Raw genomic sequence first — 18,718 nt, forward strand, 5'->3', positions numbered from 1 at the left:
GGCAATTGACACCTTGCAGAATGATTGTGCCACTTGGCCAATCTCGCCCAGCGCAGGTAGCCTTCATTAGATTTGACTTTCAGCGCAGGTACAAGGAGGAGCAGTTGCATTCCAGCGCAGATGCTCAGTGGAGCAGCTGACATGATCCAAAAATAGCCTGTTTCTGAGTGTTTTCAGGTGGATAACTGATAGGAAGTGCTGTGGTTTGCTGACCTTGTTCCTCTAGGGGTAAGAACAACATGTTTAGGGACTGAGGATCCCTGTAATTATTGACATTTCATGCTCCATGCTGCGAGGCACAAAAATGTCTATAACAAGGGGGAGCATGGACAACATAATGTATATCAAAGGGGAAGAATAGCTTGGTCCAGACTTTTCCCTTGATGTCAAAGGGGGAGAGTATTTTTGGTGTCACTGGTTATCTCTAACAGTTTCTACAGCTTGCAGTAATCAACACCAGCATGGTAGCCATCAAGTCCAAAGGGGGACATTGTTGGCATTTTGATACAAGTGTTGTCCTTGATGGCAACTCACTCACAGGTCAGTTCAATTTTGATGAAAGGCAACCCATAGTGTAACAAAACCATTTAGATGTAACAGGGCATTGGTATAGAAGAACATCAAGATGGAACTGAAGTCTACTAATCAAAATGAGGAATTTGAAGTTATAGGATGGTGAAAAGTAGTTTAAGATGTATACTCAGGTCCACTTAGTCAAATTAGCGTATACACACCAGTTCACAAAACAAAAAGAGAGTATATGTATACACGCACTCTCATAAGAAGAAAAGCGTGTATATGTTGGAAAATCAAGGAAATTCAAGAGGACACAATACTAGGGGTCAATACCATGGTATTAGCCCATAATATTGAGTGAAGTAATGACTATTTGACCCCGTCCAAGAATACCACGGGTCCTAAGTGCTTTTGGTTTGAGGTATTGAGAAAGGCCTAAAACTATATAAGGAGGAGAAGATTATAAGGCCAAGGTGTGAAAGTGAAAAGGGCTTTTAAGGAATACTTCTATCTGAAGTATATTTTATGTTGCAAGGGCTATGTAGGTGATTTGATCTGAAATATTGCGTGCACCTTGAATTCAATGTTGGATCAGGATCATGAGACCTGAAATGAATTATCATTAAATGATCTGATATTGGTTGGGCCAAATCTGATTGTGTACACCTATTTTATTCTTTAAATGTCATGATCTGGGTTTCTCTGAAGTCTGGAATAGCAACAAAGTTATGAGTTAATATTTTCAGATCTATACGCTAGTTCATCTCGGTAAAAGCATGTACACATAGGTTCTACTCTTCCAAGTAGCGTATACAGAGGAAAATATTATTCTTCAAATACAACTAATCTATCTGATTAGTTATGTTGTTTTACTATTGTCTGTCAATGAAGTCTTGTTAAATCTGAATGTAAAACTGAATGAATAAGGAGTTTGATATCTGATTGATTGATTGTATAAGTGAGAAGGGTGATCTCTGCTACTACCTATGTAAAGCTATGTAAATTGACAATAGATGTTGAGTATATTGCTGGTTGGTATAGACTTGATTCAAAAGTTTTATGTTTCAGTAGTTTTGAAGGTATACATAGGTTTGATTAAAGGAAGTAGCATATACACACAGGTTGAGTTCAATAAAGTATCATATACATTCTGATGCATGATTTTTGAGGTTGCAGCTGGTTCTGAATGATGATGCAGGTTTCTGGGTTTAGCATAGTGTTCTAGTGACATTGATCTGATTATTCAGATTAACTAATTGTTGGTTGATGGAGTTTGAGTTTCAAAGTTTCTGATGGGTCCAATATGAAAAATTGATGAAATGAGGCCTTCATGTGTATTGTTGTGTACCAGGAGCATCCAGTCTAGAAATTTATGAAACGTGGTCCCTAGAAGAAGAGAGAAGGTCGTAGCCTTTTGTAGGCTAGCGCCTATGTACTAGTAAACAATTTGGCTAGTACAAGAGCTAGGGGGTTGCAGCTCCCTTCCAGTAAAAGCTGGAAAATAAGAGAAGGTTGTAGCCTTCTGTAAGTGGGTGCCTACATACTGGTATGATTCTACACTAGTACAAGATTGTAAACAGATTTTCTTATTATTAAAAGAAGAAATAGATGAAAACAGTAGGTGGTTTTTACCCACATTGGGTTTCCACCTTAAATCTTGGTGTTCATGTGTGTTGCTTATGTGTGATGGTTTATTATGTTTTTACTGCACTCTTTGATAAGTTATTGATGCACTGGTTATAAATCAACACATGATAAATTAACTAAATCACAAGTTATCTGGGTATACTCTAGTTTCACTAATCACAGTAGTGTGTACATGCTAGTTCACTTCATAGAAGTAGCATATATAAATATGTTTGGGAAATGAAAATTTATTGATCTGATAATACTGATTCACCCCCCCCCCCCTCTCAGTATGATTTCCAACAATTGGTATCAGAGCAGGTCCTTCAGAAGAAGCTTGATTGCTTGAAGGAAGGTCTTTCAAGATGAATAATCACGAAGGCATGGGATCCATCTGACCACCAATCTTCAATGGGAGAAACTTAGTATATTGGAAAATAGGAGCCAAAGCCTATCTAAAATCGCTTGGAGTTGATGTTTGGGAAATTGTGGAAGGAGGATATCAATTTCCAGTAGAAATTCCTACAGACTCTACAGGTAAGAAGTTATATGAAACCAATGCCAAAGTTGTCAATATGTTATTGGGAAGCATGTGAGAATCAGAATTTGTCAAAGTCATGTAGCTCAAGACAGTGAAAGAGATATGGGACAAAATCATTCAGAGCTATGAAGGAGACTCTCAGGTAAAACGTGTTAAGCTTCAAACTCTCAGAATTCAGTATGAAACTCTTAAGATGCATATTGATGAGAGTGTTGCTAGTTACTTTTTACATATAGATGACATTGTTAATTGTATGAAGAATTTGGGTGAAGAGATAAAGGAAGCTATTTTAATTGAGAAACTTTTGAGATCTTTGTCTTCCAAATTTGAGTCAAAAGTGTCTTCCATAGAAGACAAATAGGATCTTCAAACTATTACTGTGACTCAACTCCATGGAATCCTAACTGCCTTTGAAATGAGAAAAGGAGGTCCATCAGATATGAGAGAAGACGCTTTTAAAGCATCAGCAAAGGGAAAAGAAAGGAAAGAGCACAATGAATCAAAACACATTTCAGAAGAAGAATATGAGGTAAATTTTGTCAAGAAGCTTCAATGGGGTTCCAAAAGATTCATAGGTAAGCCACCATTCAAATGCTTCGATTGTGGTAGAGTCGGCCATTATGCTGCCAAATGTCCTCATAAAGATAAATATGAAAAAGGAAAGGAATACGCAAAAGGAAATAGAAAATAGGTTGTGAAGAGAAGGAGTTACTATACGCATGAAGATAGTGATGGATTATCCAATAGTGATGAATATGAAATTGACCAAGATTATAGACTACTCATGGCTTATGAAAATGATGATTTTTTCGATGCCTTAGAAGAGGAAGACTTTCTTGAAGAAATCACGAAACTCAGAATATGTTTAGAATAAAAGAATATGATCATTGATACGTTGACACACCAACTCACTAAAAGAGAAAAACACAATGAAAATCTAGAACGTGAAATTGTGGGTCTAAGAAAAGAACTTGAGAAGACAAAATCTCTTAATCTTAGATTTGCTAAAGAATATGAATCTTTAAATGAAATCATCAAATTTCAGCATTCTCCTCTGATAAAGATAGGTCTTGGATTTACTGAAGAATCATCTCAATCACAGAAGCTGTCAGCCTCCACGAGAAGCTATCTTGATGTAGCAAATACCAGTGAATAGTATGTCAATCATCAACAAAGGCCTAAAATTACTCATCAGGTAAATCATACCCAATTTACTCCAAGGTTGAATATCAGTTAAGGTTCAACCAATAGGTAAACAATCCCAAAGGATTCTATGATCACAAATACTTCTTTAATGGGCAATGTTTTTCATGTCATAAATTTGGGCATAAGGCTGCTGAACGTGTTGCTTACAAAACCATCATGACTAGAGAAGCTCGAAATCAAAGGAGTGTAATAGAAATCAATAAAAGCTCCTATAATAACTTTTCTCCTCTTGAAAATGAAGTAGAATGTTTGATTTGTAACAAATTTGGTCATGAAGAATCTAAATGCAGGAGAAAATTTTGGCCATCACTTCAAAAGGAGAAAACATCATTAAATCCCAAGATATAGAGAAAGAAGGAATCTCAATCAGAAAGATGTGGCATATATCTGTATGCAGAAGGACAAGAAAATTAATGGTACATCGACATTAGATGATCCAAACACATGAAAAATGATAAAGAGAAACTTCATTCATATAATGCTTTAAAAAAGGAAAAGAATGTCTCATTTGGAAATGACACTCTAGCTGCCATTAAAGGTAAAGGTTTTGTCTTCTTTAAAGAAAATGTTAAGGCTAGAAATGTCATGTATGTAGATGGTTTAAAGCATAACCTATTGAGTGTCAATCAAATGTGTGATCAAGGAAATGAAGTAATGTTTTGATCAAATAGATGTGTGGTTCGTGAGCTTGATACAGGAAATACTATGATCAAAGGAACAAGAACTCCAAACAACTTATACACACTCAAAGGAGGAAAACAACAATGTTATCTAACCAAAATAGATGAAAAATAGCTATGGCATAGAAGATAGGGACACTAAGGTTTTCTCAATTAAGAAAAGAATGCAGGCTCAAGGCAGTTCGTGATCTTCTAGATATCAACATCCTAGAAAATACCATATGCAAACCATGTCAAGTCGGTAAGACAACCAGAGTTCACTTCAATGTAAAAGAAGGATTAGCAAGTAAGCCTCTTGAACTCATCCATACTGATTTATGTGGAAAAACAAGGAAAAAGTCACCTCGTGGAGAAGAATACTTTATTTTATTTATTGATGATTTTTTGAGGATGTGTTGGATAGGTCTACTAAAGCATATAGATGAAACATTTGAAAAGTTTAATGCCTTCAAATATTTAGTTGAAAATGAATCAGATCGAAAAATCAAATGTCTCATATCTGATAGAGGGGGAGAATTCATATCAGATGAATCCTTTGACTTTTATGAACAACATGGAATAAATAAGCAATTCTTCATCGCAAGAACCCCTCATCAAAATGGCGTGGTGGAAAGAATGAATAGAACAGTTCAACAAATGGCTTGAGCAATGCTTGATGAATCTGGAACTCCTGCAACCTTTTGGGGAGAAGTTGCATTTGCTGTCGTGACTATTATCAACAAATACAATGTTCGGGTAAATAGAAATCAAACTCCATATGAACTTTGGAATGGTAATCCTGCTACTGTAAAACACTTTAGAGTGTTTGGAAGAAAATGTTTCATCAAAAGGAGTGATGAAAAACTTGGTAAGTTTGAACCCAGAGCAATTGAAGGAATTTTTCTTGGTTATTCATCCAGAAGTAAAGGATACAAATGTTATAGCAAAAGACTTCGGAAAATTGTTGAAAGCATTGATGTTTAATTGATGAAGCATGCAGAAATCCCTAACAAATGAAATTAGCAGAGGAATATGACAATGAGGAAGATTGGGAATTATTTCCTGTATCAAATCAAAATGATATAGAAGAAGAATCCAATGAATCACTAGAAGAAGATACAACATACATGGAAAAGACTCCATCCAGGGTTGTTCAGAAGAATCATCCAGAATCTCAAATTCTAGGAGAAAAAGGGGCTGCTGTATAGACAAGAAGAACTCTTACAGGGACCTAAAGTTATCTAGCATTACTATCCTCCACCGAACCTCATAATGGAAATGAAGCCTGCAAAGATGAATGTTGGGTCAAGGCCATGGATGAAGAACTTGACCAAATTGAAAATAATGATACTTGGGAATTAATTCCTAGACCTCATGATAAAAATGTTATAGGAACAAAATGGATATTTAAGAATACGCTGAATGAAAATGGAGAAGTTATTAGAAACAAGGTAGGACTTGTTTGTAAAGGGTATGCTCAATAAGAAGGTATAGATTTTGAAGAAACTTTTGCACCTGTTGCCAGACTTGAAACCATAAGGATGTTTCTTGCTCTCTCTAGTTTTTGAAAATTCAAAGTATATCAAATGGATGTAAAATCAGACTTTCTTAATGGAGATTTAGAAGAAGAAGTTTATATTGAACATCGAGAAGGATTCATTCTTGGAAATGATGTAAAACTCGTATGCAAGCTCAAAAATACTCTCTATGGTCTAAAATAGGCTCCAAGGGCTTGGTACTACCACCTTGACAAATATCTAAAACAACAAGGTTTCACAAAAGGTTCTGCAGATAGCAATTTATACACAAAGATTGAAAATGATAAACTGCTAATTATTGTTGTTTATGTTGATGCTATCATCTTTGGTAGCAATGAAGAATCCATGAGTCAGAATTTTTCTTCAGTAATGCAGCAAGAATTTGAAATGTCCTTACTCAGTGAACTTACTTATTTTCTTGGTCTACAAGTACAGCAAACAAATGATGGTATCTTTCTTTTACAAACCAAATATCTCAAGCATATCTTGAAGAAATACAGAATGAAAGATTCTAAACCAATATGTACTCCAATGGTAACAAGATGTAGTCTCAGTTCTAATGATGAATCACTAGCAATAAACCAACCAACTTACAGATCTATGATTGGGAGTTTGCTTTATCTAACAAGTACCGGACCTGATATCATGCATGTAGTAGGAATTGTTGGAAGGTTCCAAGCAAATCCAAAGGAATCACATATGCAAGCAGTCAAAAGAATTTTCAAATATATTCAAGGAACTCATGACTTTGGTCTATGGTATCCTAAAGATACAGATCTTAATATTCATGCTTATACAGATGCTGATTAGGCAAGAAATGTGGATGATCGAAAGAGTACTAGTGGAGGAGAATTCTATATGGGTTCATGGTTGGTGTCTTGGTTCAGCAAGAAACAAAGTTCAGTTGCCTTATCTACAACTGAAGCACAATATGTGGCTGCTACATCTTGCTGCACAAAACTACTTTGGATGATACAAACATTGCAAGAAATTCAGATCACATGTAATCCACCCATCTCCATTCTATGTGATAATACAAGTGCCATCAATATTTTGAGAAATCTAGTAATGCACTCCAAGACCAAGCACGTACCCATTAAGTACCATTTTCTACGAGAAAAAGTGCTTGAACAAAAGGTTGAATTGGAGTATGTTACCTCCAAAGAATAGGTTGCTGATATATTCACTGAACCGCTTCCCATAGAAACATTTGAATATCTCAAACAAAAGCTGGGAGTAGTTGCTGCATCATCCTGTTGTTAAATCCAGTTTTTTGAGGAATGTTATTATACGCAGGTTTCATGAAGTAAAGTCTCATATACATGCAGGATTCTATGGTGGAAGGAGTGTATATGTTTTCTAATAGAAAAATAGTGGGTCAAACTCTGATATGGGTGCTTTGTATGATATTGATGGTTGCAGTCTGACAATATGATTTGTTCATTGATTTTTATCTGACTGACAAATATGCCTTGATGAATGACTCGTTGACAATGCATAGGTAACACAAGTATAGGGGGAGCATTATCCTTCACACACATTCTATATTGTTGGCATCATGGTTACTGAGTTTAGCTAAGGCTTCAGATACTTATATCATTTGTTGCATAAGTTATGTAAAGATCTAGGGTGTGATATGACTTCTTCTGTCATGGTCTATATTTCAATGAGTCCTATTGAACATATGATGTAATTTGTATCCCCACTTTTCATGGGATGGATGATGTAATAATTTTTGTACTTCTTTCATGTATAAACAATTGGTATATCCCCACTTGGTTGGGTGATTGATGAATGTATGAGTCATTGGTCATAGGGAGGTCATACTCACTTAGTTGAGTTATAGAGTCATGTTATTCTTTTGAAACATGTCTCTGTAGGCTAAGCATGTACTCAGGGGAGCATGGACAACATAATGTATATAAAAAGGGAAGAATAACTTGGTCTACCCTTTTCCCTTGATGTCAAAGGGGGAGAGTATTTTGGTGTTGCTTGTTATCTCTAACAGTTTCTACAACTTGCAGTAATCAACACCATCATGGTTGCCATCAAGTCCAAAGGGGGAGATTGTTGGCATTATGATACAAGTGTTGTCCTTGATGGCAACTCACTCATAGGTCAGTTCAGTTTTGATGAAAGGCAACCCACAGTGTAACAAATCCATTCAGATGTAACAGGGCATTGGTACAGAAGAACAGGAAGATGGAACTAAAGTCTACTAATTAGAATGAAGAAGTTGAAGGTAAAGGATGGTGAAAAGCAGTTTAAGATGTATATGCATGTCCACTTAGTCAAATCAGCGTATACACACCAGTTCACAAAACAAAAAGAAAGTATATGTATACACGCACTCTCACAAGAAGAAAAGCACGTATATGTTGGAAAATCAAGGAAATTCAAGAGGAGACAATACCAGGGGTCAATACCATGGTATTAGCCCACAATATTGAGCGGAGTAACGACTAATTGATCACGTCCAAGAATACCATGGGTCCTAAGTTCTTTTTGGTCTGAGGTATTTAGAAAGGCCTAAAACTATATAAGGAGGAGAAGATCATAAGGCCAAGATGTGCAAGTGAAAAGGGTTTCTAAGGAATACTTCTATCTGAAGTATATTTTATGTTGCAGGGGCTATGTAGGTGATTTTCTCTGAAATATTGCATGCACCTTGAATTCAATGTTGGCTCAAGATCATGAGACCTGAAATGACTTATCATTGAATGATCTGATATTGGTTGGGCCAGATCTGATTGTGTACAGCTGTTTTTTCTTTAAATGTCATGATTTGGGTTTGTCTGAAGTCTAGAATAGCAGCAAAGTTATGAGTTAATATTTATAGATCTATATGTTGGTTCGTCTTAGTAAAATCATGCATACATGCTGGTTCTACTCTTCAAAGTAGCATACATAGAGGAAAAACCTATTCTTGTGATCTGACTAATCTATATGATCAATTATTTTGTTTTATTGTTGTTTGTCAATGAAGTCTTCTTAGATCTGAATGTAAAACTGAATGAATAAGGAGTTTGGTATTTGATTGATTGATTGTATAAGTGAGAAGGGTGATCTCTGCTACTACCTGTGTAAAGCTCTATAAATTGATAGTAGATGTTCAGTATATTGCTGGTTGGTACAGATTTGATTTATAAGTTTTATGTTTCAGTAGTTTTGAAGGTATACGCAGGTTTGATTAAAGGAAGTAGTGTATGCACGCAAGTTGGGTTTAATAAAGTAGTGTATACATTTTTATGCATGATTTTTGAGGTTGGAGCTGGTCCTGAATGATGACATAGGTTTATGGGTTTAGTACAGTGTTCTGGTGATAGTGATCTAATTGTTCAGATTAACTAATTATTGGTTGATGCAATTTGAGTTCCAAAGTTTCTTATGGGTCCAGTTTGAAAATTTGATGAAATGAGGCCTTCATGTGTATTGTTGTGTACCAGGAGCATCTAGTCTAAAAATTTATGAAACATGGTCCCTGAAAGAAGAGAGAAGGATATAGCCTTCTATAGGCCGACGCCTACGTACTAGTAAACACATTGGCTAGTACAAGAGATAGGGGTTGCAGCTCCCTTCCAATAGAAGTTGGAAAATGAGAGAAGGTTGTAGCCTTCTGTAGGTGGGTGCTTGCATACTGATATGAGTCTACACCAGTCAAGATTGTAAGAATATTTTCTTATTATTAAAAGAAGACAGAGACGACAACAGTAGGTGGTTTTTGCCCACATTGGGTTTCCACCTTAAATCTTGGTGTTCATTTGTGTTGCTTATGTGTGATGGTTTATTCTATTTTTATTGCATTTTTTTATAAGTTACTGATGCACTCGTTATAGATCAACACACCATAAATTAGCTAAATCACAAGTTCTTTGGGTATATGTTGGTTTCACTAGTCATAGTAGCATGTACACGCTATTTCACTTCACAAAAGTAGCGTATATAAATCTATTTGGGAAATGAAAAATTATTGATCTGATAATATTGGTTCACCCCCCCTCTCAGTATTATTTTCAACAGTCTTTTCTCCAGAAACCACAAGTTTTTATGCTCTACTTTTAGCAACCACAGAACTGTTGCACCCATCAATGATAATGCTACCCAGAAGCTTGTACAAATTTCCAATCTGAACTCCTCGCATCAATACCATTTCTCCTCGAACCATCTTGCAAGTCTCTATCTCGAAAACTATTTTTACACCTGCATCATCCATCTTTCTTACAGAAATAAGATTTCTGGCCAAGGCAGGAATATGAAGAACACCCAGAAGTTTTCTAATGCTTCCACCTTGCAACTTCAACTTGAGTTTTCTGCAACCAATGATTCTAGCCTTCCTGTCATCCCCAAAGAAGACATCACCACTATCATATTTCTCATATTTGCATAACCACTCCCTATGGGGAGTGAAGTGAAAGGATGCACCTGAGTCAATCAACCATGCCTCGTGATCTACATGTGTACTTGAATAAGAAGCCAAGTACACATCCCCACATTCAACTGAGGTTGTTTTCAACTCTGTGGAAGGAGAATCATCAAATCCCTTTCCTTTCTCAGGAGATTTAGATATACAATCCTTTTTGAAGTGCCCTTCCTTTTCGCATTTCCAACACCCCTTTATAGGTTTTCCTGGAGATTTGGATCTCCCTATAGATTTAGATCTCCCAATGAAGGACTTATTTGTATTTCTGTTTTGGGACAATACTCATACAGACAAGGCATATCCATTTTGTCCCTCCTTATTTTTCCATCTCATCCCCTCTGACAACAAGGATGAGACTATTTCATCAAACTTCAAGGTAGTTGTATTGCTACCAATTGCAACAACCATACTATCCCACGAATCTAGTATAGAACGTAGCAAAATGATGCACTTATCTTCATCTGAAATTTTAATATCAATAGATAACAACTTCCACATTATTAAATGCGTTCATATGCTCCGTCACCAAGTCTCCATCCTTCATATTCGAGTTATACATTTTTTCCATAGGAACAGTTTGTTCATGAGAGACCTAGATTGGTACAAAGTCCCTAACATTTCCCACAAAGGCTTCATTGTAGCTTCCCCTAATACATTCAACAATACTGAATCTGAGATACACAACCGTATTGTGTTCTTTCCTTTCTGATCTAAATTTGTCCTGTATTCATATGACGTTGTCATTGGTTTAGTACCCAGATCTACCACAATCCACTCATCTTTGTCCACTAGCAGATCCTCCATCTTGATTTTCCAGAACTCAAAACTCTGACCATTAAATTTCTCGATCTCTATATTTCCACTGCTTGCCATCTTCTTTCACTGTAAGAATTAATCCCACAGATCTCCCACTAAACAGGGTCTACCACAGGCCCGAGAAAAACCCCTCAGCAGCAAAGGCGTCCCCTTGAAGCCAAAACAACTATAATACCAAATGTAGGTTTTAACCTTGTATAGAAATTACCTACATACGAATTCTAAAAACAAAAAATAAACAATGGAGAGAGCATAAAACATAAAATAGATATACACATAGATTTCCCCTAGATCCCAAAACCAAGACTACGAGATTGATTTTTCATTATATTCCTTTCAATGTTACAATACATATATATACATGTCGAAGCATCCATAAATGCCAATCCATTATCCCTATAGTAGAACATAACCATAGTTCCCTTGGACAAATCTATAAGATACCATGGGCAGAAAACCATCATTCCTAACACATCACAATGGTCGCATATAACCCTTCCTTCATGCATTAAGACTAATCCCATGACCTACCCACTTGCATGCATCTCCACTTTGAAGGGATGTTGCAAATTAAGTAATACAATAACCCTTTCTTGGCTAATTTTTCTCTTCAACTCATAAAAATTCTTCTATTAAATCTTATCCCAATAGAAGCTTTTGCCACTTGCTATTATGGCTTGGAGTGGGAAAACTACTATTGAAAATGAAGTTATTAATTTCATTCATTAGTGTGCTTGCACAGAAAAAAATACTTACCTCATAGACATTTGTGGGAATTCACCATGTCATGATGACCTCCATCTTAATAATATCTATGTTGTTATCACTCAAGGAAAAAATTTTAAATTTTTCACAACAGTTCGATTGTTTGTCAAAGGCACATAAATCCTTTCTATCAGTTTCGCAGCGCAGCATGTTTTAAGTGATTTCGTAGCGCATAATTCATATTTTTCACTAGCTATGCTACGAAATCGGAGATTTATCCTAATCCATAGCAGACCTTACCCAACTGTCATGGTTATCAAAATCCATTTGGTTTGCATCAACAGTTGTCAGCTTATAAGGTTTTTAGTACCCCAGCAGATGGTGTTTTAATAAGTTTATCTGGAGCACTCTTTCCTTGGAAGAAGCCTTCAGTGGTAATCAGTGGAATCAACAAGGAATCAGACTGTGGATATCACATCATTTATTCTGGTACTGTTGCAAGTGCAAGGGAAGCTCTCATGTCAGGGGTTCCTTCTATTGCAATATCTTTGAATTGGGAAAAGGATGAGAGCAGCTACAGTGATTTCAAGGAAGCAGTGTAAATTTGACTATAAAACAAGAATAGATTAATTTTTGAGTCTGTTGAAGGATTCAATCACAACTACAAGGTTATCGTGGTTGTCTTTGATCAATCTGGAGATAAAAGCATGGTTTATGGCCTTCTTGCAATGATTGCATCTGGTTCTACTCTAACAAGACATTGAAAAGTTGGTTTCTTCAGCTATACAGATTACTTTTTCAGCTGCTTTCCCGGGGTTTGAAACACATGCAGTTACAGGCACCCATATTCGGCGTCATAACCAAGTTGCAAAAGTCTTGAAAAGAGGTCTGCGCCATATTCACATCATTTTCTTTTGAGAGTCTGGTGGGTCTCTAGCTTCATCCTGTGGGTATATGAAAAGCTTTCACGTGTTGTTTTGTTCATGAGTAACAACTCCCATTCGTTTCATAGCATATTTGATGATTGCATGTTGTTCGTGAACCTTCCACCTGTTGTGTGTATTTGAAGTCATTTCTGCCACCGCAGTCCCTTGGTCCCGTGGTAAATTCGAATTCTTCAATTCAATGCTGTATTGTCGGTGGCATAGCAGCACATCTGTCCTGTTCTAAGATTGCATCCAGAGATTGTAAATGTGTTGCGCAGGCCAGAGAGACACGTGCAGAGCATCTAATACCAAATGTGACCCATTCAGATGCGGCTTCAAATATTCTTACAAATAAAGGGTCCTGTGATGTATAAATGCAAATAGAGAAACCAAATTGTTATGGAAGATATGGAGTCCGAGTGCTGTGGATCAGGTTATTACCAAGATCGAGGTTTATCATTCCTCAAAGCTCTTCTTTGGAGATTTGTTGTCCTCTGCGAGTTACGCTTTCCTGCATTCATTGGCTGTACATAATTGCAAGTATATTGTTCTGCAAACACACCAGAAGCCCTCATGCAATTCCTTGAAAAGGGCTTTCTGCTAAGTCCCACAGGTTGATGAACGTATTATCAAGGCAGTTTCCTTGGAGCACCGAATGATGTTGATTCAGCTGTGGAATTTATCCTTAAAGAGGTGGTTCCTAACCAAAATGACCAAATAGCTGATGCAGAACTTGATAGTGAGCGTGGAATTGTGGATGGTCCAATTACTGAACATGACTATCGTTCAGGTTCTGAGCAATTGGCACCAATTTCGTCTCATTTATCTGTTTGCGGCTCTATATCAGATGATGATGCGTCTGAGGTGTCTGATGAAATCATATTGACCGATAGAAGATCAGATAGTGAACGCATTGTTGCTCATCTAATGCAAACTAAAATTAATGAAGAACATGCGAGCTCTTTATTGTCAGTTAATTCTTTGACTGACCAGGAAACTATTGATAGCATGGAAAAGAGTGCTTTTCTTGCGTCAATGTTTTCACATCTACCTAATCAGTCCTGTGACGAAAACACCAACCAAACCTCTGGTTCATCAAGTCAGTGCAACTCTAGTCAATCTCAAACTAGAATTGAAAACAAAGGATTCAGTCCTCATTTGGATGATATGGGTGAAATTAAAGGTGACCAGCTATCTTGCAATGAAAAATCTTTAATACAGTTTGAGGATGGGAACATCCTTGAAGATGTCAAGGTTGACAAATGTGGCAGCGATTCAAAAAGTACTGAGGTTAACTTAGTGGTAATAAAACTCTGCAGCTAGTAGTACATTTGTTTCAGATACTCCAATAGAACAACCTCCTTGTACTGATGCCACAAATATTAGCAGTTATGAAGAAGCAAATCAATGCACTGAAGAAGTGGTGGTAAGGACAAGTGAGTCCCAACTGAACTTTTCAGTTGTCGAGGGACTAATCAAATCTCTTAATACAACTGAGTCCTTCTATAAAGAAAGTATGGACAGTCTTCCTCTTATTTTGATAACTCATGATTCTGTTGGCTCGGGTGGGTTCAAAAATGACAATACCCTGAATGTGGAGCTAGATATAGGCTCATTTATCAGTGTTGAAGATGGTTCACTTTCGTGCAGTCAGGCTTCCAGCGCCAGTGAAATCGTAAATATTGATACACTTGAAGGTTTTGTTACTGAAGAGCTTTTTCAACTATCTGAAGGAGAAAGCTGGTTTGCTAAAGTAAATGGTGGTTGTGTTAAACATCCTGGATTAAAAAAACTTTCGATTTGAACAACAGATCACTTCCAGATATTGAGCTTGGATCAAACAGAGACATAATTGCAGTTGCTTTGGCAAATCTTAAAAGGCTTTATTGGAATCATGCATCAAGAGCCCATCCTGGCTTATTGCTAACTTCTCCTCTTCGACCAGTGTCTCATACCTTTGGCCAAAGCACCAGTTGTGTGAAGTGAATTTTATAAAGGCAGGGAAGAAGTTAGGATTTGAGTTTGATGTAATTAGACCTGGAGAGAATGATATTGATGGCAGAATGTCATTGAAGAAAGTGTTACATGGAGGAATGGGCTATTTCTTTGTGGAGCACCTGATTCAGCTGGTCATTCTGGAAATGCTATTGCAACTGATAAAAGGGAAACAGGCAATGCATCCATTAATCAGCCAGTGAGGTACCAGCCAGCTTCATAGAGTTATATTGGGAACAGTCAATGGTGTTATTAATGTCATTGCATCTTTTCCTCAGGAGAAATATATATTTCTTGAAAAGTTGCAAGCAAATCTTTTCAAAACAATCAAGAGAGTAAGTTGCTCAAGCCATGAACATTGGCGATCATTTAGCCATGTAAGGAAGACTGCATTTTTGAAATTACACAGTAGTTTCGTAGCGCACTATGAAACTGCTATAGGTGGTGTTTTCAACGCAAAAAAACAGTTTGGTAATATGTGCGGGAATTTTCAAAAGGAAACACCTAAAGGACATGTAAGGGACCAAATGAAGCCATCACAAACATTCAGATCAAGACAACTGTACCTTTAAAAGGTGGAATGCTTTAACTCAAGTTTGAAGTTTCTGTTATAAAGCCACTTTATTACCGGTCATAGGGTATTGAATGAGTTGCATACAAGGAATTTTGGCTTGCACACTTGGCCATCGATGAAGCCTCCAACACATCAGGAACATGGTGATCTCGTATCTTTTTGGGTTATTAAAAGGGCTAAAAACATGCTGCTGTATATTCGAAGTTATGGAGAACTGGAACCGAAAAGCAAGGGATATCACCTAACATCACTGAGCAGGTAAAGTATTCAGCATCCGAGGCCAACATGGAGCTTTAAATAATCATCTCAGCCATCTCAGCCAAACTGCAAGGAATCCAAGTGTCAAAGAACAAGAAGGAATCATTCTACGAAGAAGATAGAGTTAGAGTCATAGTCAAATTAGAACTCTTTAGAACTCCAATTAGCACTAATTGTATTTAATAGTTTGTTGTAAAGCAGATAGGTGTCATCATAGGCAGAATTCGAGTTCCCCTCATGTTGGAGGAGGAAGCTCGAAGTAGTTAGAATAAGGATTTTCTATATATAGCTGGAACATCTATGTAATGAGGGTTGGATATTTTATAAAACAGAGGACTGTTTTGGCTTATGTAAAAAACAGAGTTCAATTATATAAATGACTGTTTTACTTCTCAGGATTCATAAGGGATTTACTTGTTCAGAATGTGTGATGGTATATGTTCTTTAGTGTTCTTTTACAGTTGTACAAATGCATAATCACTCAAAATTCATTGATCATGCTCTGACTTCCTGTATGTCTTTGTAAACTGTGGTTTTATATAAGTGGTATTCTGAACATCCAAATGCTAAATGCCCTGACTTCTATGTAAGGCATCATCATTGTTTGCTGTAGTATGTTTGACTCCATAGGCCCAATGGAAACTTATGTAATGTTTGTCCAGCCTTCATATTTGTTAATGTTATTTCAAAAGAGTTAGCCATCTTATTAATAGTCAAAATCAATGACCCTTTGAGAGAGCCCTCTCAGGCTAAGGAGGCTAAGCCTTAGTCAAAAGATTGGTCTGAAATAGTTACTTGAAGTCTTCCTGGTCAGCAGCCTTCCAGGCCTGATTTTGAGATAACATTTTGGTGCGTCTGCCGGGAGCCTGAAGATTACTCATTCCCGAAATTATGAAGCTGAACTTCTGAAGGTAGCAGGATCTCAGAAGGTTTTTGAGGCTGCAAATCTACCTTGGTGACTCCATTGTTGAAGAATTCAAAATTCATACATTCATGGTGATTCCACTGGAGTTATGAAGGACCCAAATGCTACCATTCTTATCTCAAGGTATGCATGCATAGATTTTTCAGGAATTCATGGTTTCCCAAATCATTTTCCCAAGGATGCATATTTTCTAAGGAATGGTCCAAAATTTAACGGAGAAGATTTGAGTTTAACTTTGAAGCATATATCAGATTTCTGTGATTTTACTAAGCTTCTTAGAGTTAAACATGAGGATGTTTGCATTATGTTGTTCTATGATTCATTTCAAGGGAAATGCAAACAGTGGATTGAAAGCTTTCCTGCCAAATCCATTAAGTCATTTGAAGACTTTTGGCTTATGTTTTTGGATGAATGGATAGATAGATCAGATGTGGTGGCAAACTCTCCTTCAATTCAAGGTTTCAAACAATGGAATGATGATCATATTAATGAAGAAATAGTTGAAATTTTTTCTTTGTCCTTGTCTTCGTATCTAAAATCATTTGAGTGTAAGGCAGAGGATAAGATGAAATTTTTGGATGAAGTTGCTGAGGACATTGAGAAAGACATTGAAGGTTTAGAAGATCAGATTCAGGCATATAGTTTTCATAATTATGATCATTATTTTCAGAAGCTTTCTATGGCAGAACACAAGGAGAGAGTGTTGCTTCCTTTATCTTTCACGATTGAGGAATTGTACACTGTTGTTGAAGATCAATTTGCACAACCAGAAAGTTACAAGAAACATCAAGCTGATCATGTATTCTGGGATCCTATAGCTGACTACATGGAAGAGTTTTACTCTCCAGTGTTTCAGTTCTTCTATGAAGGTCAAAGGCAATTTCAGTGGCAGTGGTCATCGCCATATCATAGTGGCTCTGAACTCCGATGCAGTCAAAAAACTCAAATATCAGATAAGACAAATGATTGGCTGCATTGGAAATTTCACATTGATTGAGCTGAAAGAAGTTTGAATTGATAGGGTAGGTAGGTAGGAAAATGCAAATAAGCTCAAGGTTGACTGAGCATTTATTTTTTCAGTAGAGGTAGATTTCTTTCTTCTACAGTGATCATCAAGTTTAAGCCCGAGGTGAAGGCCCAAAACGCTGGAGAGGGATGTTTGTCAAGCAAAGTTCTGTTTGTCATAAATGGATAAAGCACTGGAGCTACAAGTTCTTAGTGTACTACAGGAGCACACTATCCCAAGTGGAGCCACCGTTATCACTCAAGGAAAAAATTTTAAATTTTTCACAACAGTTCGATTGTTTGTCAAAGGCACATAAATCCTTTCTATCAGTTTCGCAGCGCAGCATGTTTTAAGTGATTTCGTAGCGCATAATTCATATTTTGCACTGGCTACGCTACGAAATCGGAGATTTATCCTAATCCATAGCAGACCTTACCCAGTTGTCATGTTTATCAAAATCCATTTGGTTTGCATCAACAGTTGTCAGCTTATAAGGTTTTTAGTACCCCAGCAGATGGTGTTTTAATAAGTTTATCTGGAGCACTCTTTCCTTGGAAGAAGCCTTCAGTGGTAATCAATGGAATCAACAAGGAATTAGACTGTGGATATCACATCATTTATTTTGGTACTGTTGCAAGTGCAAGGGAAGCTCTCATGTCAGGGGTTCCTTCTATTGCAATATCTTTGAATTGGGAAAAGGATGAGAGCAGCTACAATGATTTCAAGGAAGCAGTGTAAATTTGACTATAAAACAAGAATAGATGAATTTTTGAGTCTGTTGAAGGATTCAATCACAACTACAAGGTTATCGTGGTTGGCTTTGAGCAATCTGGAGATAAAAGCATGGTTTATGGCCTTCTTGCAATGATTGCATCTGGTTCTACTCTAACAAGACATTGAAAAGTTGGTTTCTTCAGCTATACAGATTACTTTTTCAGCTCCTTTCCTGGGGTTTGAAACACATGCAGTTACAGGAACCCATATCTGGCGTCATAACCAAGTTGCAG

At 36.9% G+C, this 18,718-nt stretch overlaps 1 pseudogene; it reads left to right on the forward strand.

The window, feature by feature from the left end:
- LOC149217777 (uncharacterized) overlaps positions 1-15,171 on the forward strand; it is a 96,162-nt pseudogene extending 80,991 nt beyond the window's left edge.
- Positions 15,172-18,718: the final 3,547 nt, after the last annotated feature.

This window comes from Pinus tabuliformis, chromosome 1_1, assembly GCF_031772625.1.
Source record: "Pinus tabuliformis cultivar Carrire ecotype Pingquan chromosome 1_1, CPIR1, whole genome shotgun sequence".
In the NCBI taxonomy this organism is placed as follows: domain Eukaryota; kingdom Viridiplantae; phylum Streptophyta; class Pinopsida; order Pinales; family Pinaceae; genus Pinus; species Pinus tabuliformis.